At 42.5% G+C, this 17734-nt stretch overlaps 1 protein-coding gene across 2 annotated transcripts in view; it reads left to right on the top strand.

Moving 5' to 3' along the window:
* The window catches only part of ofcc1 (orofacial cleft 1 candidate 1), a 144559-nt gene that overhangs the window by 112835 nt on the left and 13990 nt on the right, over positions 1-17734 (top strand). Inside the window, exon 26 of one of the 2 annotated variants that reach the window (XM_030079387.1) lies at positions 12596-12717. The exons of the other annotated variant lie outside the window; for it this stretch is intronic. The gene's annotated coding sequence lies outside the window, so the exon portion shown is untranslated. Of the gene's footprint in view, positions 1-12595; positions 12718-17734 lie in introns of those variants that run through there. 2 annotated transcript variants of the gene reach the window in all.

Below are 17734 nucleotides of genomic sequence, written 5' to 3' on the forward strand. Positions count from 1 at the left end.
TTCCATTAACGTCGCAGGCCTCTGCCTACCAGGGGACAATTCTGTGTGACCGATGGATGGGGTTGAGAGGGAGTCAAACCCGGGTGCAGTGTGTGTCAATAGACTGTGTAATAGCCAGACCTGGGTGAAATGTTAGTTAAATGGGTTTCCTGTAGTAAAAGAAACAATCAGAATGATATCTGTGTTAAAATCCCCAAATTTTATTCCATGACATTATCATACAACAAATGGCAAATATTCAACTCTGTTCCTAGAGTTCACAACCCGACAGTGGGATTGGGGCTTCAAAATAGAAAGTGCATTGCATTTTAGACGTGGGCTTTGTGCCATGCTTTATGCCCCCCTGCACCATACTCCAGCATGTAAAACAGTTGTTGACGAGGAGAGAGCTGGGTTGCACTGTACTAGCAAGAGGGGAGTGCTAAAGTGAAATGTTAAGCTATTAGAGATCATGGCACCAGGCAGACCCACATAAAAGATTCATGCCATTACAGCCGCCTTTCTCGAATAATTAACTAATGTGAGTGTTTTACGCAGCCAAACGTAGTTACGGTTTAAAAATCCCTGCATTTAAATGTCATTTGGGCCTGGAGTTTTGATGTGAATTTTTAATCTGGGGCAATAAACATTATGAGGTTAACAGGGCACTATGTAGGAAGCAGTGAGGTGTCTTCTTGAGACGCCTCTATCAAGCCTGCCTCAGAATCCATTTCATTCCGAAATGTCAGCATTTGCTGTAAAATCCATTACAGCCAGATCAGTTTCTATCTATTGAGAAGTTGTGGGAATGCATAATATTTGTAAAGTCACAGAAGTCAAGAACAGAGCCTTTAAAGCTTATAGTCAGTGCTGAAGTGCCCTTTGAAGTAATTTTTGAATTTCCTGGCACTTCCTTGCTACACACCTATTGTGAAATACTTGCAGCTTCCTTTCTCATATTCCTTCATACACATGTATTGCTGATGTATTTCTTTCTTTCCTGAGGAAGAGTTGTCCCTGACAGCATTCTTGTTCCTCACCCCCTCAAACCCCGCCCCCACCTCTCCATTTGATTGAGAGTTGGGTGACTGGAGGTGCGTGATGAGGCCCCGCTCGTCTCATATTCATCATGATGTAACCGTGAGCAACCCGGGATCTAAATTACCTTCGTCTGGCATCATTCCAGCACATGCTATAAATGAGGTAATCGTCCTTGACTATAAAATTTGCATTTTCAAGACTTAATTGCTATCATTACATTTTTTGCGTAATTCTATTAATTTAACAGAATGGGGGATCGGAGGCTTTTTTATGGTTATAATTTGCAGTAAAACAATGCATTCCCAAAGTAGAAAAAAGTCTGCCGGAGTAGGAAAGGGGTGAGGAGGGACATCAGGACCACTCCGGCCTCTCATTATGAACTTCCATTATGCCATTGCATTAAAAAAATTGCAGGCAGATACTTGCAAAAAAGACTAAGAAAGACTTCCACTAACATGCAGCCAAACAGAAGGATGTGGGTTTGTATAGGCCAGCAAGAAAAGCTCTCTGGGGTGAACTTGGCTGAAGACATGAAGTGCATCAATTATATTCCATCATCACATTGTGTGGGCTAACTGAAGCTTGTGTCTTAATAATGGTGGGGCTGGGCTCTATTTTTGCCACTCTTTTTTAACATCCCCTTCGTCCTTTGTGCATATATGTACATGATGTCAGCTGCGCTCAGCAGCACCGTCCCCAAATAGTATGGTGGAGCGCACGGCGGATGACACGGAACAACGGAGCCATCAACTCCCATTTATGCTTCCTGCAGTGACCTCGCCAGAGACGTCTGCGAGGTTCAGAAGTGCGCCCAGCTAAGTGCCAGCAACATTCTGCAACCCGCTGCACTTCCCCACACTTTGCTGACCTTAAAAGTGTGGCCTCAATTTGGGAGAACGCTGAAAACACACACAAGCATTCTCTGCCATCTCTTCTGCAGTTCTGTAGTTCTGCCCTACTTTTATTATACTGCATTGTTCTTTGCTGTTTGTGATTTTTGCCTTCACTCAAAGTGATGTGGAAATATCACAGATGCAGTGAGACAAATAGTGAAGCTGGTTAGATTGGTTTCTATGGTGTTGTCTGTGGCAGAATAAGGCATGAAACAGCAATATTGAAGTCAGTATAACTAGGCTTTATATAGTCCCTGGCAGAAAATATGACATTGCTTTATCTCTAATGTGCCAACCAAAAACCAGCTCAGTTTTAGTCCAGGTTTATAAAAGTCTTAAAGCTCTAGCTCAAAAGTACAACTATGTGGCAAAACATGGTGGTAAGTAAACAATAAATATATTACTAGACCAGTGTATACTCCCATATTTATATGTATTTTTGGTTGTGCTATGGATGTGTATACTGTATTTGTGGGAGTATGCATAGGCCTACATGTGCATTTTTATATGCCAAGGACACACTGATATTTATATGTCTATGTTAGCATTGTATTTTGCAGTCTGTGGATACTGAGAAGTGTACAATATGTACTTTGGTAGAGTGTCTTGTTAGCCTTTATGGCTGGGGCCCCTTGGCACAGGACACACACACACACAAAAAAAAAAAAAAATCAGTCAACTAACTACATGTTGTAGACTTTGGTGGTTTTATCTAAAGTGACTTACTTTACAGTAAATGCAACAGTGAAATAACATTAAATTCATGAATTGACATTTCATGAATTGACATTTCTCTTAACATTTCTTGCAGCCAACAGTAGAAAGTGCAAAGGTTGGTGCATTGTTGGTACTAGCACAGGCCAACAGTAAAGCCACCTGCATGATGATTTTGTAGAACAGAACAATCATTAATTGTGAGCACTGAAATCTGATTCCCTAAGAGAAAAACTGGAGATATAGCATGAGTGGCTGTAGGGCAACACAGTGCCTCTTTGCTCCAGGTCTCTCCTTGTTCTCTCTTTCTCCGCTGTACCGCTTATCCTGACTTCTGCTGACACTGACCAGGTGGCGTCGTCACAAAAGGTTTATATGGAGTCTTCAAGCAGGAAGCAGGTAAGGCCTGACGCGCCAGCCTTGATGCTTAACGTAGCGGTGAGGAAACAGTGAGCTTTGTTTTGACCGTGTCAGGCACCATCAGCTCAAGCTCCGGCATGAGGGGCAGACGACCATTTCCGTCTTTAGTCTCCATTGCAGCAGCTGTGGTGTGTGTATGTGTTGCAGCCTTGGTTGGGAGAAGCTGTCAGGTATGCACACCCGTGCTCATCAGAGTGCTACTGACGGGGCGGGGGGGAGGTGGGTGTTTACGTGTGTGTGAGAGGACAGGGCTGACTCACCTCACTGTTTTGTGACTGGCCCAAACCTTATTTAACAAGTGCGGGGGAAAAAAAAACCCACTTACTTGAAAGATACAGCATGTTTTGGGATAATTTTCCACTCTGAAGCTGCCGGTTGTGCACTAGCTACTAATGTGGTATGTGAAACAAAACAAAGTTGTTATTTTTTCCATGCTTTGTGAAGCTGTTGCAAAATTCATGCAGACGACATTTGCCATGTTTATACTCATTGGAGCGCAGATCTATATGTTAAATTATGATGGGTTGGGAAATAAAGACCTTGTTGTATACCTACAGGTCAAACACGTACAGAATCCATGCAGCCACAAAAATAATGACTCATAAACAAAAGCCTAAAGCAACATGAAAAGAATATTTAACTGCCACAACGTTCTGTACTGCAACTTTTGACAGAGTCCCCTGATAAAGTGACATAGAGCACGTTACATTGCATACCGATCAGGCGAGAATACCACAAGGCATTAGTGACTCCCACGCCTCGTTTGAGTTGGGATTTGAAATTCTTAATCATGTGATGAGAGGTACAACTGTCTTGAAACTGGTGGTAATCTGTATCTCTCAACTCACTAAGTTGGTGACATTAAAAACTGTGTACTTATTCTGTGTACTTAAGTGAGAAGCATATGATAATGACAATAAGACACTATTCAGTGCATATATTATCATCACTTGTCATTGTTAAAAAGTTGTTCCCTCTTGCTCCAAATAAAAATAACACTGCTGCAAATCTGTGTAACTGTATGAACGTGATCAAGATGGGGTTGAAAAAGAGCAAGCATGCTAAAACTTTAGATAATAGTTTGAAACAGAAAAACAAAAATGTGTTGATATCTTGTGTGAGGTTTGTTAATGATGACAAATTGGAAATCTCAAACTCATTCGACTCTGGGAAAGCCCAGCCCCTTGCATACTGAAACAGAGGGCCATTTCGTTGATGAAGCACAGTACTTGACATTCATCTGTTGTGCAAATTAACATTTAATAGCCATATGCATTTGAATATGTTCTTTCTTGACACAGTGAGAAGCCCACAACATCGAGTGTGCACACAAGCTAAGGAGGACAAGAGATGGGTTTTGGCTGCAAGCACTTTTGGCCACCGCGAGCAACATTAATTGTTTCTCGAAAACTAAAGCCATCGTCCATTTTTCAAAATTTTTTCCCCTCACTTCTGTAAACAACTTAAGCCTCACAATTTGTTCATCGCAACTCAATATTGGACAGCAGAGAGAGACATTTTTATGTGCCCTGAGGTAACAACCTTGCAAAAAGGCGTAAATAAAAGCACCAATGGGAGGATGATGAAGGTAGAAGATGGTTGTGTATTTGTCACACTTGTGCATTAAAGAGACATTTGTTGAGTTATTGTTGCACAGCTGACCGGCATAGGTTGCCAACACGTTTCTCTGTTGAGGACAAGGAAAGGCTCCCCCTAGCCAAGTCAGTGAGACAGTTTATGTATGCTGAAGGAGAAAACTTAAAGACACGCGTACACACACTCATGCAAATGTGCACATGTACATTTTGAGCATTCGGACACAAACACACACTTATCAAGGAAGGTGTCAAACCATAACTGGCAACCTCCAGTATTTGGCTGGGCCTCCCCTGTGCTTCAGCTCAGCAGCGTGACACCATCTGTCTAGTGGGCGCTGTTTGTTTGGAGCTGCTTGACTTCAACTTGAGAGGAATCCACTCCGTCAGTCCTCAGGTGGTAGACGCAGGGTTTTAGAGGAGTTGTCATGAAGCGTGCGAAAGGTGGCGAGAAGCCAAAGTGATATCATCAAGAGTTTTGTTTTGGTTGAGGGAAACAGAGAAGAGAGGAGAAGAGAAGAGCAGAGGGCCTGAGTGTTGTATCATTGTGTTTCACCCGTGCTGATAGCTTTCTGTCCCTCAGCTGTGGCAGGTGTGACAGCCGAGTCAGAACAGTATTTTAACACCTGGAGGTCAGGTAGGGTTAGACCCAGCAACCTCATCTCTTCCTGGCCAGGATCAGGTGCCCTCCTTAGGGGTGAGCCATGTGGAAACCTAGGACTACCCATGACCCTGGATCCAGTACTGTGTGTGTGTGTGTGTGTGTGTGTTTGCATTTGCGTGTGTGTGCACGTGCACCAGAGAGGGGGCATCTCCTCCTGATTGAGTCTGATGCGTGCCGAGTGGTTGCCAGGCGGCGGCTCGGTCGTGTCAGGTGAAATTAGCACCCGTCGATGGAAGACCCTCAGACCTGGGGGATTCATTAGGGATAACCTCCCCCATCTCAGCAGAGTGACAGCCCTTCACACTTACACCCCTGACACACATACATTCACACACACAGAAACACACGCATACACAGAGAGGCAAACACATGCCTTTCCCGTCTGATCCCACAGCTCAAATTAATGACTCCCAGCTAAGATGCCCACCCATTCCAGTGAATGCATGTTTGCATGTGTGTCTGCATGTGTCTTCCATCCATGTGCCAACCCCGGCCCTCTCTCTCTTTCTCTGTGCAGATGTGTAATGCTTCAGGGCCAAATGTTAGCAAACACCACGAAACAGCAGCCACGAAATGTCATTTGCCACCATCTTCCTCCACAATCTCAACAAGATCCCTCGCTTCCTATCCAGCAGTATCAGAGCAGGATTAGACACAGTAGTGACTGTGCAAGCGCTTTACATTTACAGTGTCACATTCACAACTGGCTTACTGTATTTTGCTGTGTGCAAAACCCACAGGTATTGACCTTCATATTTTTACACTTTCAAAACTGCATACATTGGCAAAAAAAAAATGTATTGGACATTATCAGGCACAGATGTACATAATCATTTAGCAGATGTGCATAGCAATGCATATTTTGAAAAGGCTACAAACATACATATTCCACATGACTAATTCTTGTTTGACGCAACCTAAATCATATATCCTAACAGTCTTGGCAAAATTGTAAATACTGCCATAATCATGAATGGAGGAAAATAACATCAATAGGAAAATAGTGCCAGGACCCATACATAGCAATATCCTTACGGTAGGCTATAGCATTTAACCACAATTTGGTACATTTATAATAAAATCACTCACAAAAGGTGTTAATCTTTGGCAAATCTGCTGTACCAAGCTTTAAAACTATTTTTTTTCTTTCTTAGTTATAAGCCGCAGTATTTCAGTCACTTTTATTCTAGATAAAGACGAGAGAAAGTTGTGAAATGCTTTGGTCACAGTTGAACGCCCAGTCTACTGAACGAGCCTGCACTGCCTAGACCTATGGACATTTAAAGAATGAATCATCAGTGGAAAACCATGCTGGCAAAACTGTGCCAGCTACTTTCTCACATCTGATCACGACGTGTAAAGTAGGGAGACTAGCAGAGATAGCAAAAGAGGGAGTGTGTTTAATGTAATTCAATTGTTCATTTTGACCTTACAATATTTTTGGTAAAAAAAAAAAAAAAAAAAAAAAAAAATGGAATCAATTGGATTTCTGGAATACTAGACTTCATACAGTGTATAACTGCAAAAAGCTGGAAAAAAATATAAAACATATCTATGAAAGCCCCCCTGAATTGGCATCAAAGTAGGTTGTATATACACTCAAGCACACTAAAAGCACATGAGCCAGGTCACAAGGGATGGTGCTGGCTGCCATCACGCTCCAGAACAACTTGGCAGGTCAATAACAGGCTGGGAAATGACCCCTGCAGTTGATCTGACCTCTTCATACGACCACATGACTTGGAGTAGTGCTTGTCTTTGTGCATAGTCATGCATACTGTGTATTTACGTGCACACCTTGAAGCAGGTGTGTGCTCACCACGTCCCCCTTACCCCGGCGCAGTCCCACAGGTATCTAGCCGGCGGTGGCATGTTTCAGTGCACAGCGCAGCCCGGTAATATGCTCAGGGACCGCGTGTTAACACATTATTTGCATTAGAGGGGAGCCTGCTGTCCCCAGCTGGACGCAGCGCTTGCACTACCTGTGAGTTTGGCATAATCCCAGATTTAGTCTGGCAGGTGAGAAACTGCTTTCAATGGGCCAGGCCGACTCAGTCACCTTCCCTCCCTGCATAGTTCTCTCTTTTCCTTCCCACCCACTCTCTCACACTCCCCTCCTACCCTTTTTCTGTTCTCTGTCCCCTGCGCTGCACACAGCACATCTCCCCTTCTCCTCTCTCTTCCTCTTCTCCCCTCTCTTCTTTACTTTTGCTCTGGGTGAACTCACAGCATCCTCGCACTTGTGACTCAGTGCAGAGTACACAACCTGAAGATGTGTCATTTTTGTTTTGTTTCATGCCGACACATTAGACATTGACACATTAGACATGTCACCCGCAGTGGAAAAGTATCAAAGTCAAATAATCCGACGTGTCTGAACATGCCGAGGCAAATGCCATTATGGTGCCAGCTCTTCATTATCATTTTGAGAGGAGGAGTGTGCACGCGTGTGTTCACAGTCGTGTACATGCGGAACATGAATAGAGTTTGTTTGTCAGCACACACAGTTGTGTCTGTGTGTGTTTGTGTGCAGGCCTTTGTGCCAGAGTGTGCATCCACATGCCTGATCGAAGCCAGTGACTTTGAACTTGAGTCCATTTGCCTCCTCTCTCTCCTAATCCAGTGCTTCCCAGTTTAGGAGCATGGAGCTGCAACACAGAAGCGCAGAAGCTCATTAGAATTAGAGACATTAGTTACAACCAAAGGAACTCTATTTCACGCACATCTCCCCGACTGGCTAAATGAAGCTTTGCAAATCCTCCACAGCTTTTAATAGCTGCCACTAATATTACAGGTCACAAATGATTGCTCCCTCCGACTCAGATTTGGCTGATCAAACACGGGGCTAGATTATCAGTGTTATTTACGCTTGTATATCACTCTGGCATAAACTCTGGCACTTATGGAAATGTGATCCCTTTACCGTAATGCACTTTATAATGGTTTATGCTACAACAATTCATCAAAGAATGTGGTAGCACAAACAACATCAACCCACAACCCAATGTTATTTCTCCCCAGCATTTTTTTCTTCCCTTGTTGTTGCAACACTGGCTGGGGAATTTCACTTGTAAATATGTGTCGTTTGGTACATTCACATACATCACGGTTTCTGTTTGTGTTTTGAAATGGAGGTGCGGTTTTCACCATTATTGCACGATGGCTCCATGTGCACAAATCAATTATAAAGTCTGGAGTAAATAATATGATGCATGTCTAATTACCTAACAATCCAGAAGCTTTTGGGGGCCTTGCCAAGGAGAAAAGGAGCTAACGAGTGTACTCCCAAACACACACCAACATGAACATTCATGCTTCCACACATACGGAGGAAGACAGACAACTCAAACAAACCCATAGTCACAGGTACTCAATGTATCGACCAATTAAAATAAGGGATTACCATGTTGACTATGTGTGTGCCTCTCACAGTGTGTGTGTGCGTGTGTGTGTGTGTGTGTGTGTGTGTGTGTGTGTGTGTGTGGGCACCGCTACCACGCACACAGGCAAGCAGGCAGGCCTCACATTGCCCACAGCTACTCGGTAAGGATTCCCGATAAGGAGAATTAGTCAAAACTTGGGAGCTGCCAGTCAGCGCCAATTAAACTTTAATCTTGGGCTGAAACAGGCACAAATAAATTAAACCCTTGTGAGCGGCAATGTGCGCTCCCCTGATAATGGGGGATTGAAGTCGTCTCGGAGCGAGGCTGCATGTTACCCAGCTCAGCCATGGCAGGCAGTGGTGCAGGGGGAACAGGGGTAAGGCTGGTGACAGAGTGAACTGAAAGGAACTCTCAAAGTTGTCTGTCTGGCTCTCGCACACACACTCTCACACACATGCATACACAGAGATACAGAGACACTCACACCCGCACAGATAGGAGCACATCAATTAGCAGGGCTAGTGTTTTTATGTTTAATCTTCTTCATTTACGCTGGACAGCAAAATAGTACAGTAGCTGAATGTTTTATAAATAAATATATATTCTTGTTTTGCGCGAGTGAAAAATGTGCACTTTTCAGGCAATCACTAAGCTTGACAATTTTAATAATACAGCCACACCACCAAATATGTGCAACTATATCGCAGTATAAGTTTGTCAAGGTCTGACAAATTCATAGTGTGAACCCGCGCACAAACCCACAGGATGCATATGTACTGATAGATGGATGTGGGCATGCATATATCGATACAGACGCTTACGGACACACACGCAGGCACACATACAGTACCTCCCTCATAGTCAGTGCCTAAATGCATTGACTTTATTAAAAATGCCAGCCAGGCATGCAATTGACCTCTGTAGGTCCAACACGAGCAGCTTGGCTTGCCAGCAGCTTGCTTTCAGGGTTTTTTTAATATTTTTATTTTCATAGAAAAACCTGGATGAACCCAATGTGGTGATTGTAAATGAATTTTTTTTTTTTTTTTTTTTTTTTTTTTTTTTTACAATCTTGGGGTGGAATCACATTGGACCTCTCCGTGTGTGTTGGAATTTGATAACCGGGTCATGCATGACACTCCCAGTGCCAAATGGAAATGATATTTTGAATTATGCTCAGGCATGGAAAACAGAGTACAAGCATCAACCAATATAATATTAATAATAAAAAAAGATCTACCCTTCATATCAGCCAGAGGAAAGACTTTTAATGTTGCGATATTCAAACGTATGGTTGTCTCCATGCACGCTGTGTAGAGGGGGATATTTCATTAATATTTTTTAATGAATTAGCACCCTTATCTCTGTTTCCTGTGCCCGACCTGTGCTAGCCTGGTGTTTAATTTCAAAGTAATTTTCTTGCTATATGAGCGTGCCGTTTATGTATTAATGTCATGGGCCTCGTCAGCCAATGCCATGATTTATTCCAGAGTAGCGGTCACATACATCCTGATATCTTAAAAATAAGCCCCAGAGAAATGCTGTAATGAGAAAACAATAACATTAACAATATTAGCAACAATAATGAAAATAATTGCCGGTGAAGCAACAATGGTAATCACACATAGAGAAATACCTCAGTGTTTGACCGAATCGTACACAATTATCATGCATGTGTATATAATATAATTAATTCTATGTCTGTGCCTCTTAGCCTGGGGCGATCAGCATAGAATCAGTTTTGTATGTATAATAGATCAGAGCGCAGTTCATGAATAAAACAAACGTGGGGAGTATGCAGCAGTGACTGTGAATGTTTGTCTTTGGACAGCAGAATCAAAGTGAACATGTAATATTGTGATAATCCATACTTGATGAATTCAAGGGGCTGACTTGCCTTAGCTAAGTTCAGCTAATTTCCAGACATGGCTTGCCTCCGTAATTGAGTTTCCAATAACATTATGATTATTCCAGCCCACATGATAATTGAATTCAAGGTATTTTTTTTTCTTAACACCGCAATATTGTAGATGTGTGATTATTATGCATTTGCATGTAGATTTCAGTGCCTTCCTGAAACTCATCACTTTTCTCCTAACTGGATTTCCTATATTGTAGCATACATTTGCCTCATAACAAATGACGGGACCTCCTCTCGTTATGAGCACAGTCAATTATTCCAAAAGTTCTTTTTTATATCAATTTTATCCCGGATAATAGTATTGCACAGAAGATTCCTTCCGAAAAAGTCGCAAAAAATCTACCCGCCCTCGACATGTTTGTCATTCTCATTATATGTGAAAAGTGAATATTTTTACTGTTGAACTCATCAAATTCACATCACTGCCAACACTCCACCCGCACTTCCAGTTTGATCCTGCTTAAGAAATGCTATCAAACTTAGACATCCTGGCCCCAATTCTCATCTGTTGCATAATGTAGGCTGTATAGGCAGGAGTGGTGCGGGTGTGAATGTAATTTTCATTAGGCTGCTGAAGCCCCCACAGATTCAGCCTGTGCATAGGGGTACAGTAGGGGCACAAAACAGGAGCCGGCTGCTGAATATGGGAGTACTGCAGCACTCTTTTCAGAGGCACAATACGCCAAATCCCCTTTCCTCACAGCTCTAGGTGAACTAGTTGGCATCTTCTGTATCCCTGCATAAAATGAATTTTTGACAATGCAACCGTCTATCGATGCATTCATACATGTGCCGCGGCATAACCCCCACCCCACAAGCCTGAAGAAGTGGGAAATTATTTACCATATAGCCATGCATCTAAGCCTGCCTCAGATTCACCCTGGAAAGCAAAAGGGCTTTTTAGTCTGATGCTGATGATCATCGTCAGCGCAGACAGAGCGAGTCTATAGCGAGAAGTGGGTGGTGTCTCAGCGTTAGCGTAGCATTAGCCAGTGGCTCTGAGCTGTGCTAGCTGTCACATTGGGGGATGACTGGGCAACTAGTCGACGCTTTGAGCTACTGGGCACATGGTCGGCTGTGAATGGGAGCTCTATCCATTCTCATCGTTGTGAGTAGCCACAGGGCCCTTAACAGTGAGGATGGCACCAGCCAAGACATCATGCCAGAGTTTAGCTGTTGTTTTGCATAAATGTTGAATCATGCCAGCGTCCTTTTAGCATGTAACAACAAGCTGCATTGATATTGATTTAATGCTTGCTAATATTTAAATTGTCCTGGGGGACTGATGCTGTCAAACATGATTTAATGTTATCTACCACTACAGATGTAAATACAGCCAAATATAACTGCAAATTGATTATTTGACGTTTGATTTTGGTTCTTTGAAATACTGGGGAAATGGATATCAAATTTGATTTGTCCCAAAATGAGATATCCGTGATTTGAGAGACAAGAAAGCCAGAATTAAGAGTAAATGTGCACACACACACACACACACACACACACACACACACACACACACACACACACATATATATATATATATTTATATATATAATACTCCCCAAAAGGGGATACATTACATTTTGGAAATGAACTGGATCCCTGGAGAAGGGGAAAATGGGAAAGGGAAAGCCAGAAATAAGTAGGAAAGAAAGGTTGCAACAACTTTTAACAAAACATGACATGCGAATGAGGGCTGAGTCCTCATTTACATATGCTGACATTTTGCAGAGAATATTTCAACGTTAGGCTGAGCTGTAATGAACTCCTGCCAGGGAGCAGTCAAGGAATAATGTTTCCATAAAGGTAACCTGTCCACATCTCCTCCAGGAGAAGGATGTGGAGGAGGAAAAGAATTTTTTTTTTTCCCATTTTCTTCCTCCATGTTGGCTGTTTGGCAACAAAGAGGGTATTTTTCTTTCTGCCCGCGTCATCCGTCTTAGCCATTACTGATTTAGTGTATTTTTCCTCCCTTTTTACAGGCTAATTGCACATGGCGACGGTGAATTTGTTAGTGGTGACACCTTGGCTACCCATTGGGAATGCATCTCATTACCGGACGCGATGTCCAGGAACATCAGATATTATTAGCTGTCATTAATCTGCCATATACAGTGGAGGGGGAGGATAAGGGGAGAGAAGGGCAACAGAGGACACAAAGAGACAAGTATGATGGCTGGAAAGGGCTTGTGTGGTAAGGTCAAAGTTCACAAAGGTCAGCGAGAACCCAGGTGGGCAAGGAGAGGTGAGGATGATTAAAGATGATGTCTGGATGGAGTCTCACCATACAGGCCGTGCTGTTGTTGAAACATTTTGGTCATTTTTCTATGATAAATATATTTCTTACCATAATATGACTTATTATTTATTTTAAAATCTCCTCATTTGAAAGGTATTCTTGTTTTTGAACATTATTTGTGATATCAAACTCAAATCATTTATTTTTTGAGCTAAATTGAAGTCACAGTTGTATTCTAAATAAGATGTTTCAAAAATTTCCCTATTTCATGTAAGCAACTATGGACTTGTTTTGATAAAAGTCCCATGCATCGTGAATAACGTTTTTGTAAATAGATCAACTCTTGGGCTTGTTGTTGTCATGTTTCTTACTGGCTTTTTGTTCTCAAATCCCATTTGACTAAAATGAATATGACAACCTTAAACTAGATTTTCAGACGAAATTCATTCTCTTTGACTGTGGACTGATTGTTGCCCAAAAGAGTGTGCTTTTTCTTCACACATATGTTTAATTTGATACAGCATCTTTGGCTGTTTTTCCTACACAGCCCTGCCTGAAGACTGCTATATGCATACTAGATAGGATTACACCTTCTAAGCAGATTTCGTCGTGGAAGGGTTAACACAGATCCCCCTGCTTTGCCGAACAAACAGGACACCATCTGAAGACACAGGAACTACCCGGGCTCTCATTAGGAGATTTTTTTTTTCTTCTTCTTTTGGAGTGGGGGGGCTTCTGTCCTGTTTTTTTGTGGAAGAAGCACGTTGCGCCCTCCTGCCGCGTCGCCTGGCTCTTTGAGCGAGGTGGAGTATATGGCCTAATGACTAAAAGTTCCTCTATAAAAAGTATACAGCACAGCTCCCTGCAAATTGAGTTTCCTCTTTGTGCCAATTGAGGGTGGTTTATGTAGGCTGCGGGGAGTTCCTTTGAACTCTCCTTCCAAAAACTCCAGATTCCGGGGTCAGCCCCTCCACCCTCCCCACACCCCACCTCCTTTCCCCTCTTCTCTCCCACCACTGATTGGGATGGAGGAAGAGGAGGCTCTGTCTCAGACACCCAAATTCATGCCACATTGCACAGAGGTCTCTCCAGACAGAGAGAGAGGAAAACACATCTCAAAATGAGTTTAAGGTGGCATGAAGCAGGTGTTTCTCCTCCCTTTATTGGTAATAAATGAGTTTGTAAATTGGACTTTATTGGATTAAACTTTCTAACTGTGTTTGCATAAGGCCGAGGTAACGTAAAGTCATTAGACAGGGCAGCACTTTCCTTATTTGAAGTGGCATCTTTATAGAAGGCTAATCAGGATGCCTTTGTTTCTTTACTGGAGAATTTGATAAGGCCCTAAATGTTACTAGTTTACACAGATGAAAGCTGTAAAAGTCCGAACTGCAGGGATGCGACCAGAAACGCAAAAAGACAGGAAGAAAGTGGGAAGATTGTAATCATCCCATTAAAAAAAAAAAAAAAAAAAAAAAGAAAAGGTGCTGTGTATCTCAGCGAAAGAGGGGAAAAAATCACCAGCCCTGGAACTTTAATTTCATTTTGGACATTGCTTGATACTTGGCTAAGCGCTGTTAACTTCTACTATTAAAGATATTCTAGATGTCAGTTAATTACTTCATTAATTAAGTGATGATAACTCAACATCATAATTTCCAAAAATCCACCCATGTTAAACTTTTATAAATGCTTCTTATTTAAAGAAAAAAAAACAAAACTACACATTAAGAAGGTCTGCCTGCAACTAAGAATTTGCCAAGAGGTACTTGCTGTCTTTCTTTTGTCCTCAGCTATCTTTATTGCCAAAAGCGAATGTTGGCGGCATCCCATGTGGAAGCAATGGGGGCCTGGATGCCCAACACTCAGCCAAGTGGCAGCGATTGTTTTCGATGTCGGGGGCATGAAAGCTGGGCGCATTCTACACTAATCAAAACCCCCAAAAAGGTCTCAGTATAAATCCCAAGACTTCTTCTTCTTCCTCATTTTCCCCCACCCCGCCATCTTCACAATTATGCACACACACTGCCATAAATCTAATGCGCTTTCATGATCTGTGGGAGCGGAGTACATAAAACGTGTTTGCCGGATTTGCATACAAACATACTTATTCTAAATCCCCCTCAGAAGTTGTAAATGATTGTCTTTTCCTGAAATACATCTCAGCAAATTGTATTTGGGCATGTTTATGAATCCTATTATGGCATGGGTTTTATCATATTTTGTGGACAGCGATGGCTTCACATTGTAGCTGTTAAGAAGAGGGAGAGAGGGGCCTTGGGCGATAGATTTTGTCATTTGTTTCAGATGGGCGCTGGATTTCCCTTCATTGCTCCATGACAGGTCCACGGTAGCAAGATGGATCTCTGCTAAGTCCTTACAGGAGGAGTAATTCAGTAACTCTGCTGTCATGAATGAGGAGGCTGCATCCAGGCTTCCTTTTAGCCTTTCATTTCACACTTTTGAACAAATTAATTGGACCATATATGATGCAGTAACAGCAGAATCTCCTTCTGATTGTGGCCTTTCCAATTCTCCATTTTTTTTTTTTTTTTTTTTTTTGGTTTCCTTTTGTTTCCTCTTTTTCACATCCTGCAAGCACAGTGACATAATCAAATCGAATGTTGCGTAATAAGGCCACAATAGACTAGTATTTATCAAGAGCTGGAAAGCTGCTGGGCAGGGAAGAGGTGGAACACTTTGTCAGCAGTGCCTAAGAGGCCTGGGCCGCCAAGGAGATTATAATATCTCTGTGTGGTGCGCCTCACACTACCAACTGAGCAGCCAAAGGAAAGCATTTATGGGTATGTGGAAGTAAAAAAAAAAATGCCCTAATGCTAACAAGTGTCGTACCCTCTGCCAAGCTTATGCAAATTGCTTATTTGGACATAAATAAGAACCTTATCACATCTTTCAAGTGATGTTATCAGATTGGAGGCAAGTTCCTGGGTAGATACATCAAGCGCACCTCACCAGTTTCACATTTTGATTTTTTTTTTTTTTTTTTTTTCCCCAAATCTATCATTTACTCCAGTTTGCCCGTGCAGGACCAGCTGGGTCCATGTGCTCCTGTCAGAATCAGCCATTAATTGGTGGGACAAGCTGCTGAGTGGGAGGGTCATAAACATTTCAAGAGTTATAAAACTTTCATTAAGTTCTCACGATATCGCGCCATTGAATGACCCTCTTGCTCTCTCCCTCTCTTTTTGTCTGGGTGGTGTTGAAGAGGAGAACGATTGTGAACAAGCGGCCTCTTTATGGAGAAGGGGGCCTTTTTCAAACTGTCTCGGCCTCTTGACTCGTCCTAAGCCAGAGATCAGAGCTTGGAAAGTGGCAAAACAAAGGACCGATTTAATGAGATTGTAAAACAGGCTGAGGAGAAGGAGGGGGGAGCAAATAGCCAGACTGCCAGCTCTGGTCCATTTCAAAAGGTCTTTTCAGGATCCCCTCTAAGCCGTCTCAATATGAGCAAGAGGGGGGAAAAAAATCAAAGGACCCCAAATGCTCCAACAGATTTTGACATGAGGAAGATGTGGATATTTGTCTGCTATTTTCCACACAAAGGGGTCGCATTCCTGAAAAAAATGTGTTCCACATTTAACATGCCTGAAAGGTCTGTTCTGTTTTTTTTTTTTTTTTTTCATCAGGATTAAAATTTGATTTGATTTTGATCTCAAACTTAAGCTGTAAGATTTGATTTCAAACTATGGGTATTTGCATCGTAATTACTGTAATTTGAATGTTATTGATAAGCAATTACAATCAGTACAATTTAAATGATGGCAACTGAAAACAGATAAATCAATAGAAAAAAAATCAATTATACTTACAGCAAAAAAAGAAAATCTTTCCAACGGCTTCAAGCTTCAGATGATTAGATTTGGCAACAGAATAATTTAAAGACACAAAAATCAGTGGCCCACGTTGTAATCTTTAAAATAAATAAATAAATAAATAAACCACCCAATTATGATAGTTGTAAGGCGTGACTGCTTGTTGTTTACACAACCCCTCCATAAATAGCATTGGCACACATCACAAAGGAAACAACATTCCCATTCATGTCCCCAGCTTTGGAGTTGCTCTTTCTAAGAAACGCCAGCGCCACGTTTATCACGATACATCTGTCACGTATCTTCTCCCCCAAAGATCTCTGTGGAATTACACCATTTAACCCCTCCCCAATCATCATTAGAGGGGGAGAAAGAGAGGGGGAAGAAAGGAGGGAGGGATGGCAGGAGGGGAGGGGAGGAGAGGAATGAAAACAAGCCAGAGTTGAGGAGATAACCATCAGGGTCCTAAACCCATTATCTGGCCCCTGTCCGCTGTTGAGTGTCAGGAGTCACACCCAGGTCCCAGTTAGCCTGGAGCTGTTGACCTGATGGTCTCCGCTGACATTTCCATTCAGATGAATGGCTCTTCGCTGCATGCTAGGAAGTGTCCAGTTTGACCCTTACCTGCCCCAAGATTCCCTCCCTTATTAACTGGGCTGCAGCCCTCTGTCTAACCTGTATTCTATTGCCTATCACCCCCCCTCTGAGGCTCTGAAGGCAGAGCCGTCTTTAGTAATAATGGAGGACAAATGAAGCCAGCCGGCCCTAATGGTGGTAGTTTTTAATGACACTGGGCTTTTGTGCTCTTTTCATTGAGACAAGGAGTGAGAGATGAGGAGGAAAAGCGCCGCAGCACTGCGACAGTAAAACTGTGGCGAGTGCCGTACCCTCGTTTTAAGGTTATAGGACACAGTTAAGTTCCTTCCGTGGCACAGTCAGGCGCGTCAGTAATGGGCTCGTCGGGGCACCGCGCCATACACAGCTGTTTCTTTTATGTTCTTTAATTTGCTCGGAGGAGAAAATAAAGTGCGCAAGTGTGTCTTTAAGGA

The sequence above is a fragment of the Myripristis murdjan genome, chromosome 20 (genome assembly GCF_902150065.1).
Source record: "Myripristis murdjan chromosome 20, fMyrMur1.1, whole genome shotgun sequence".
Lineage (NCBI taxonomy): Eukaryota > Metazoa > Chordata > Actinopteri > Holocentriformes > Holocentridae > Myripristis > Myripristis murdjan.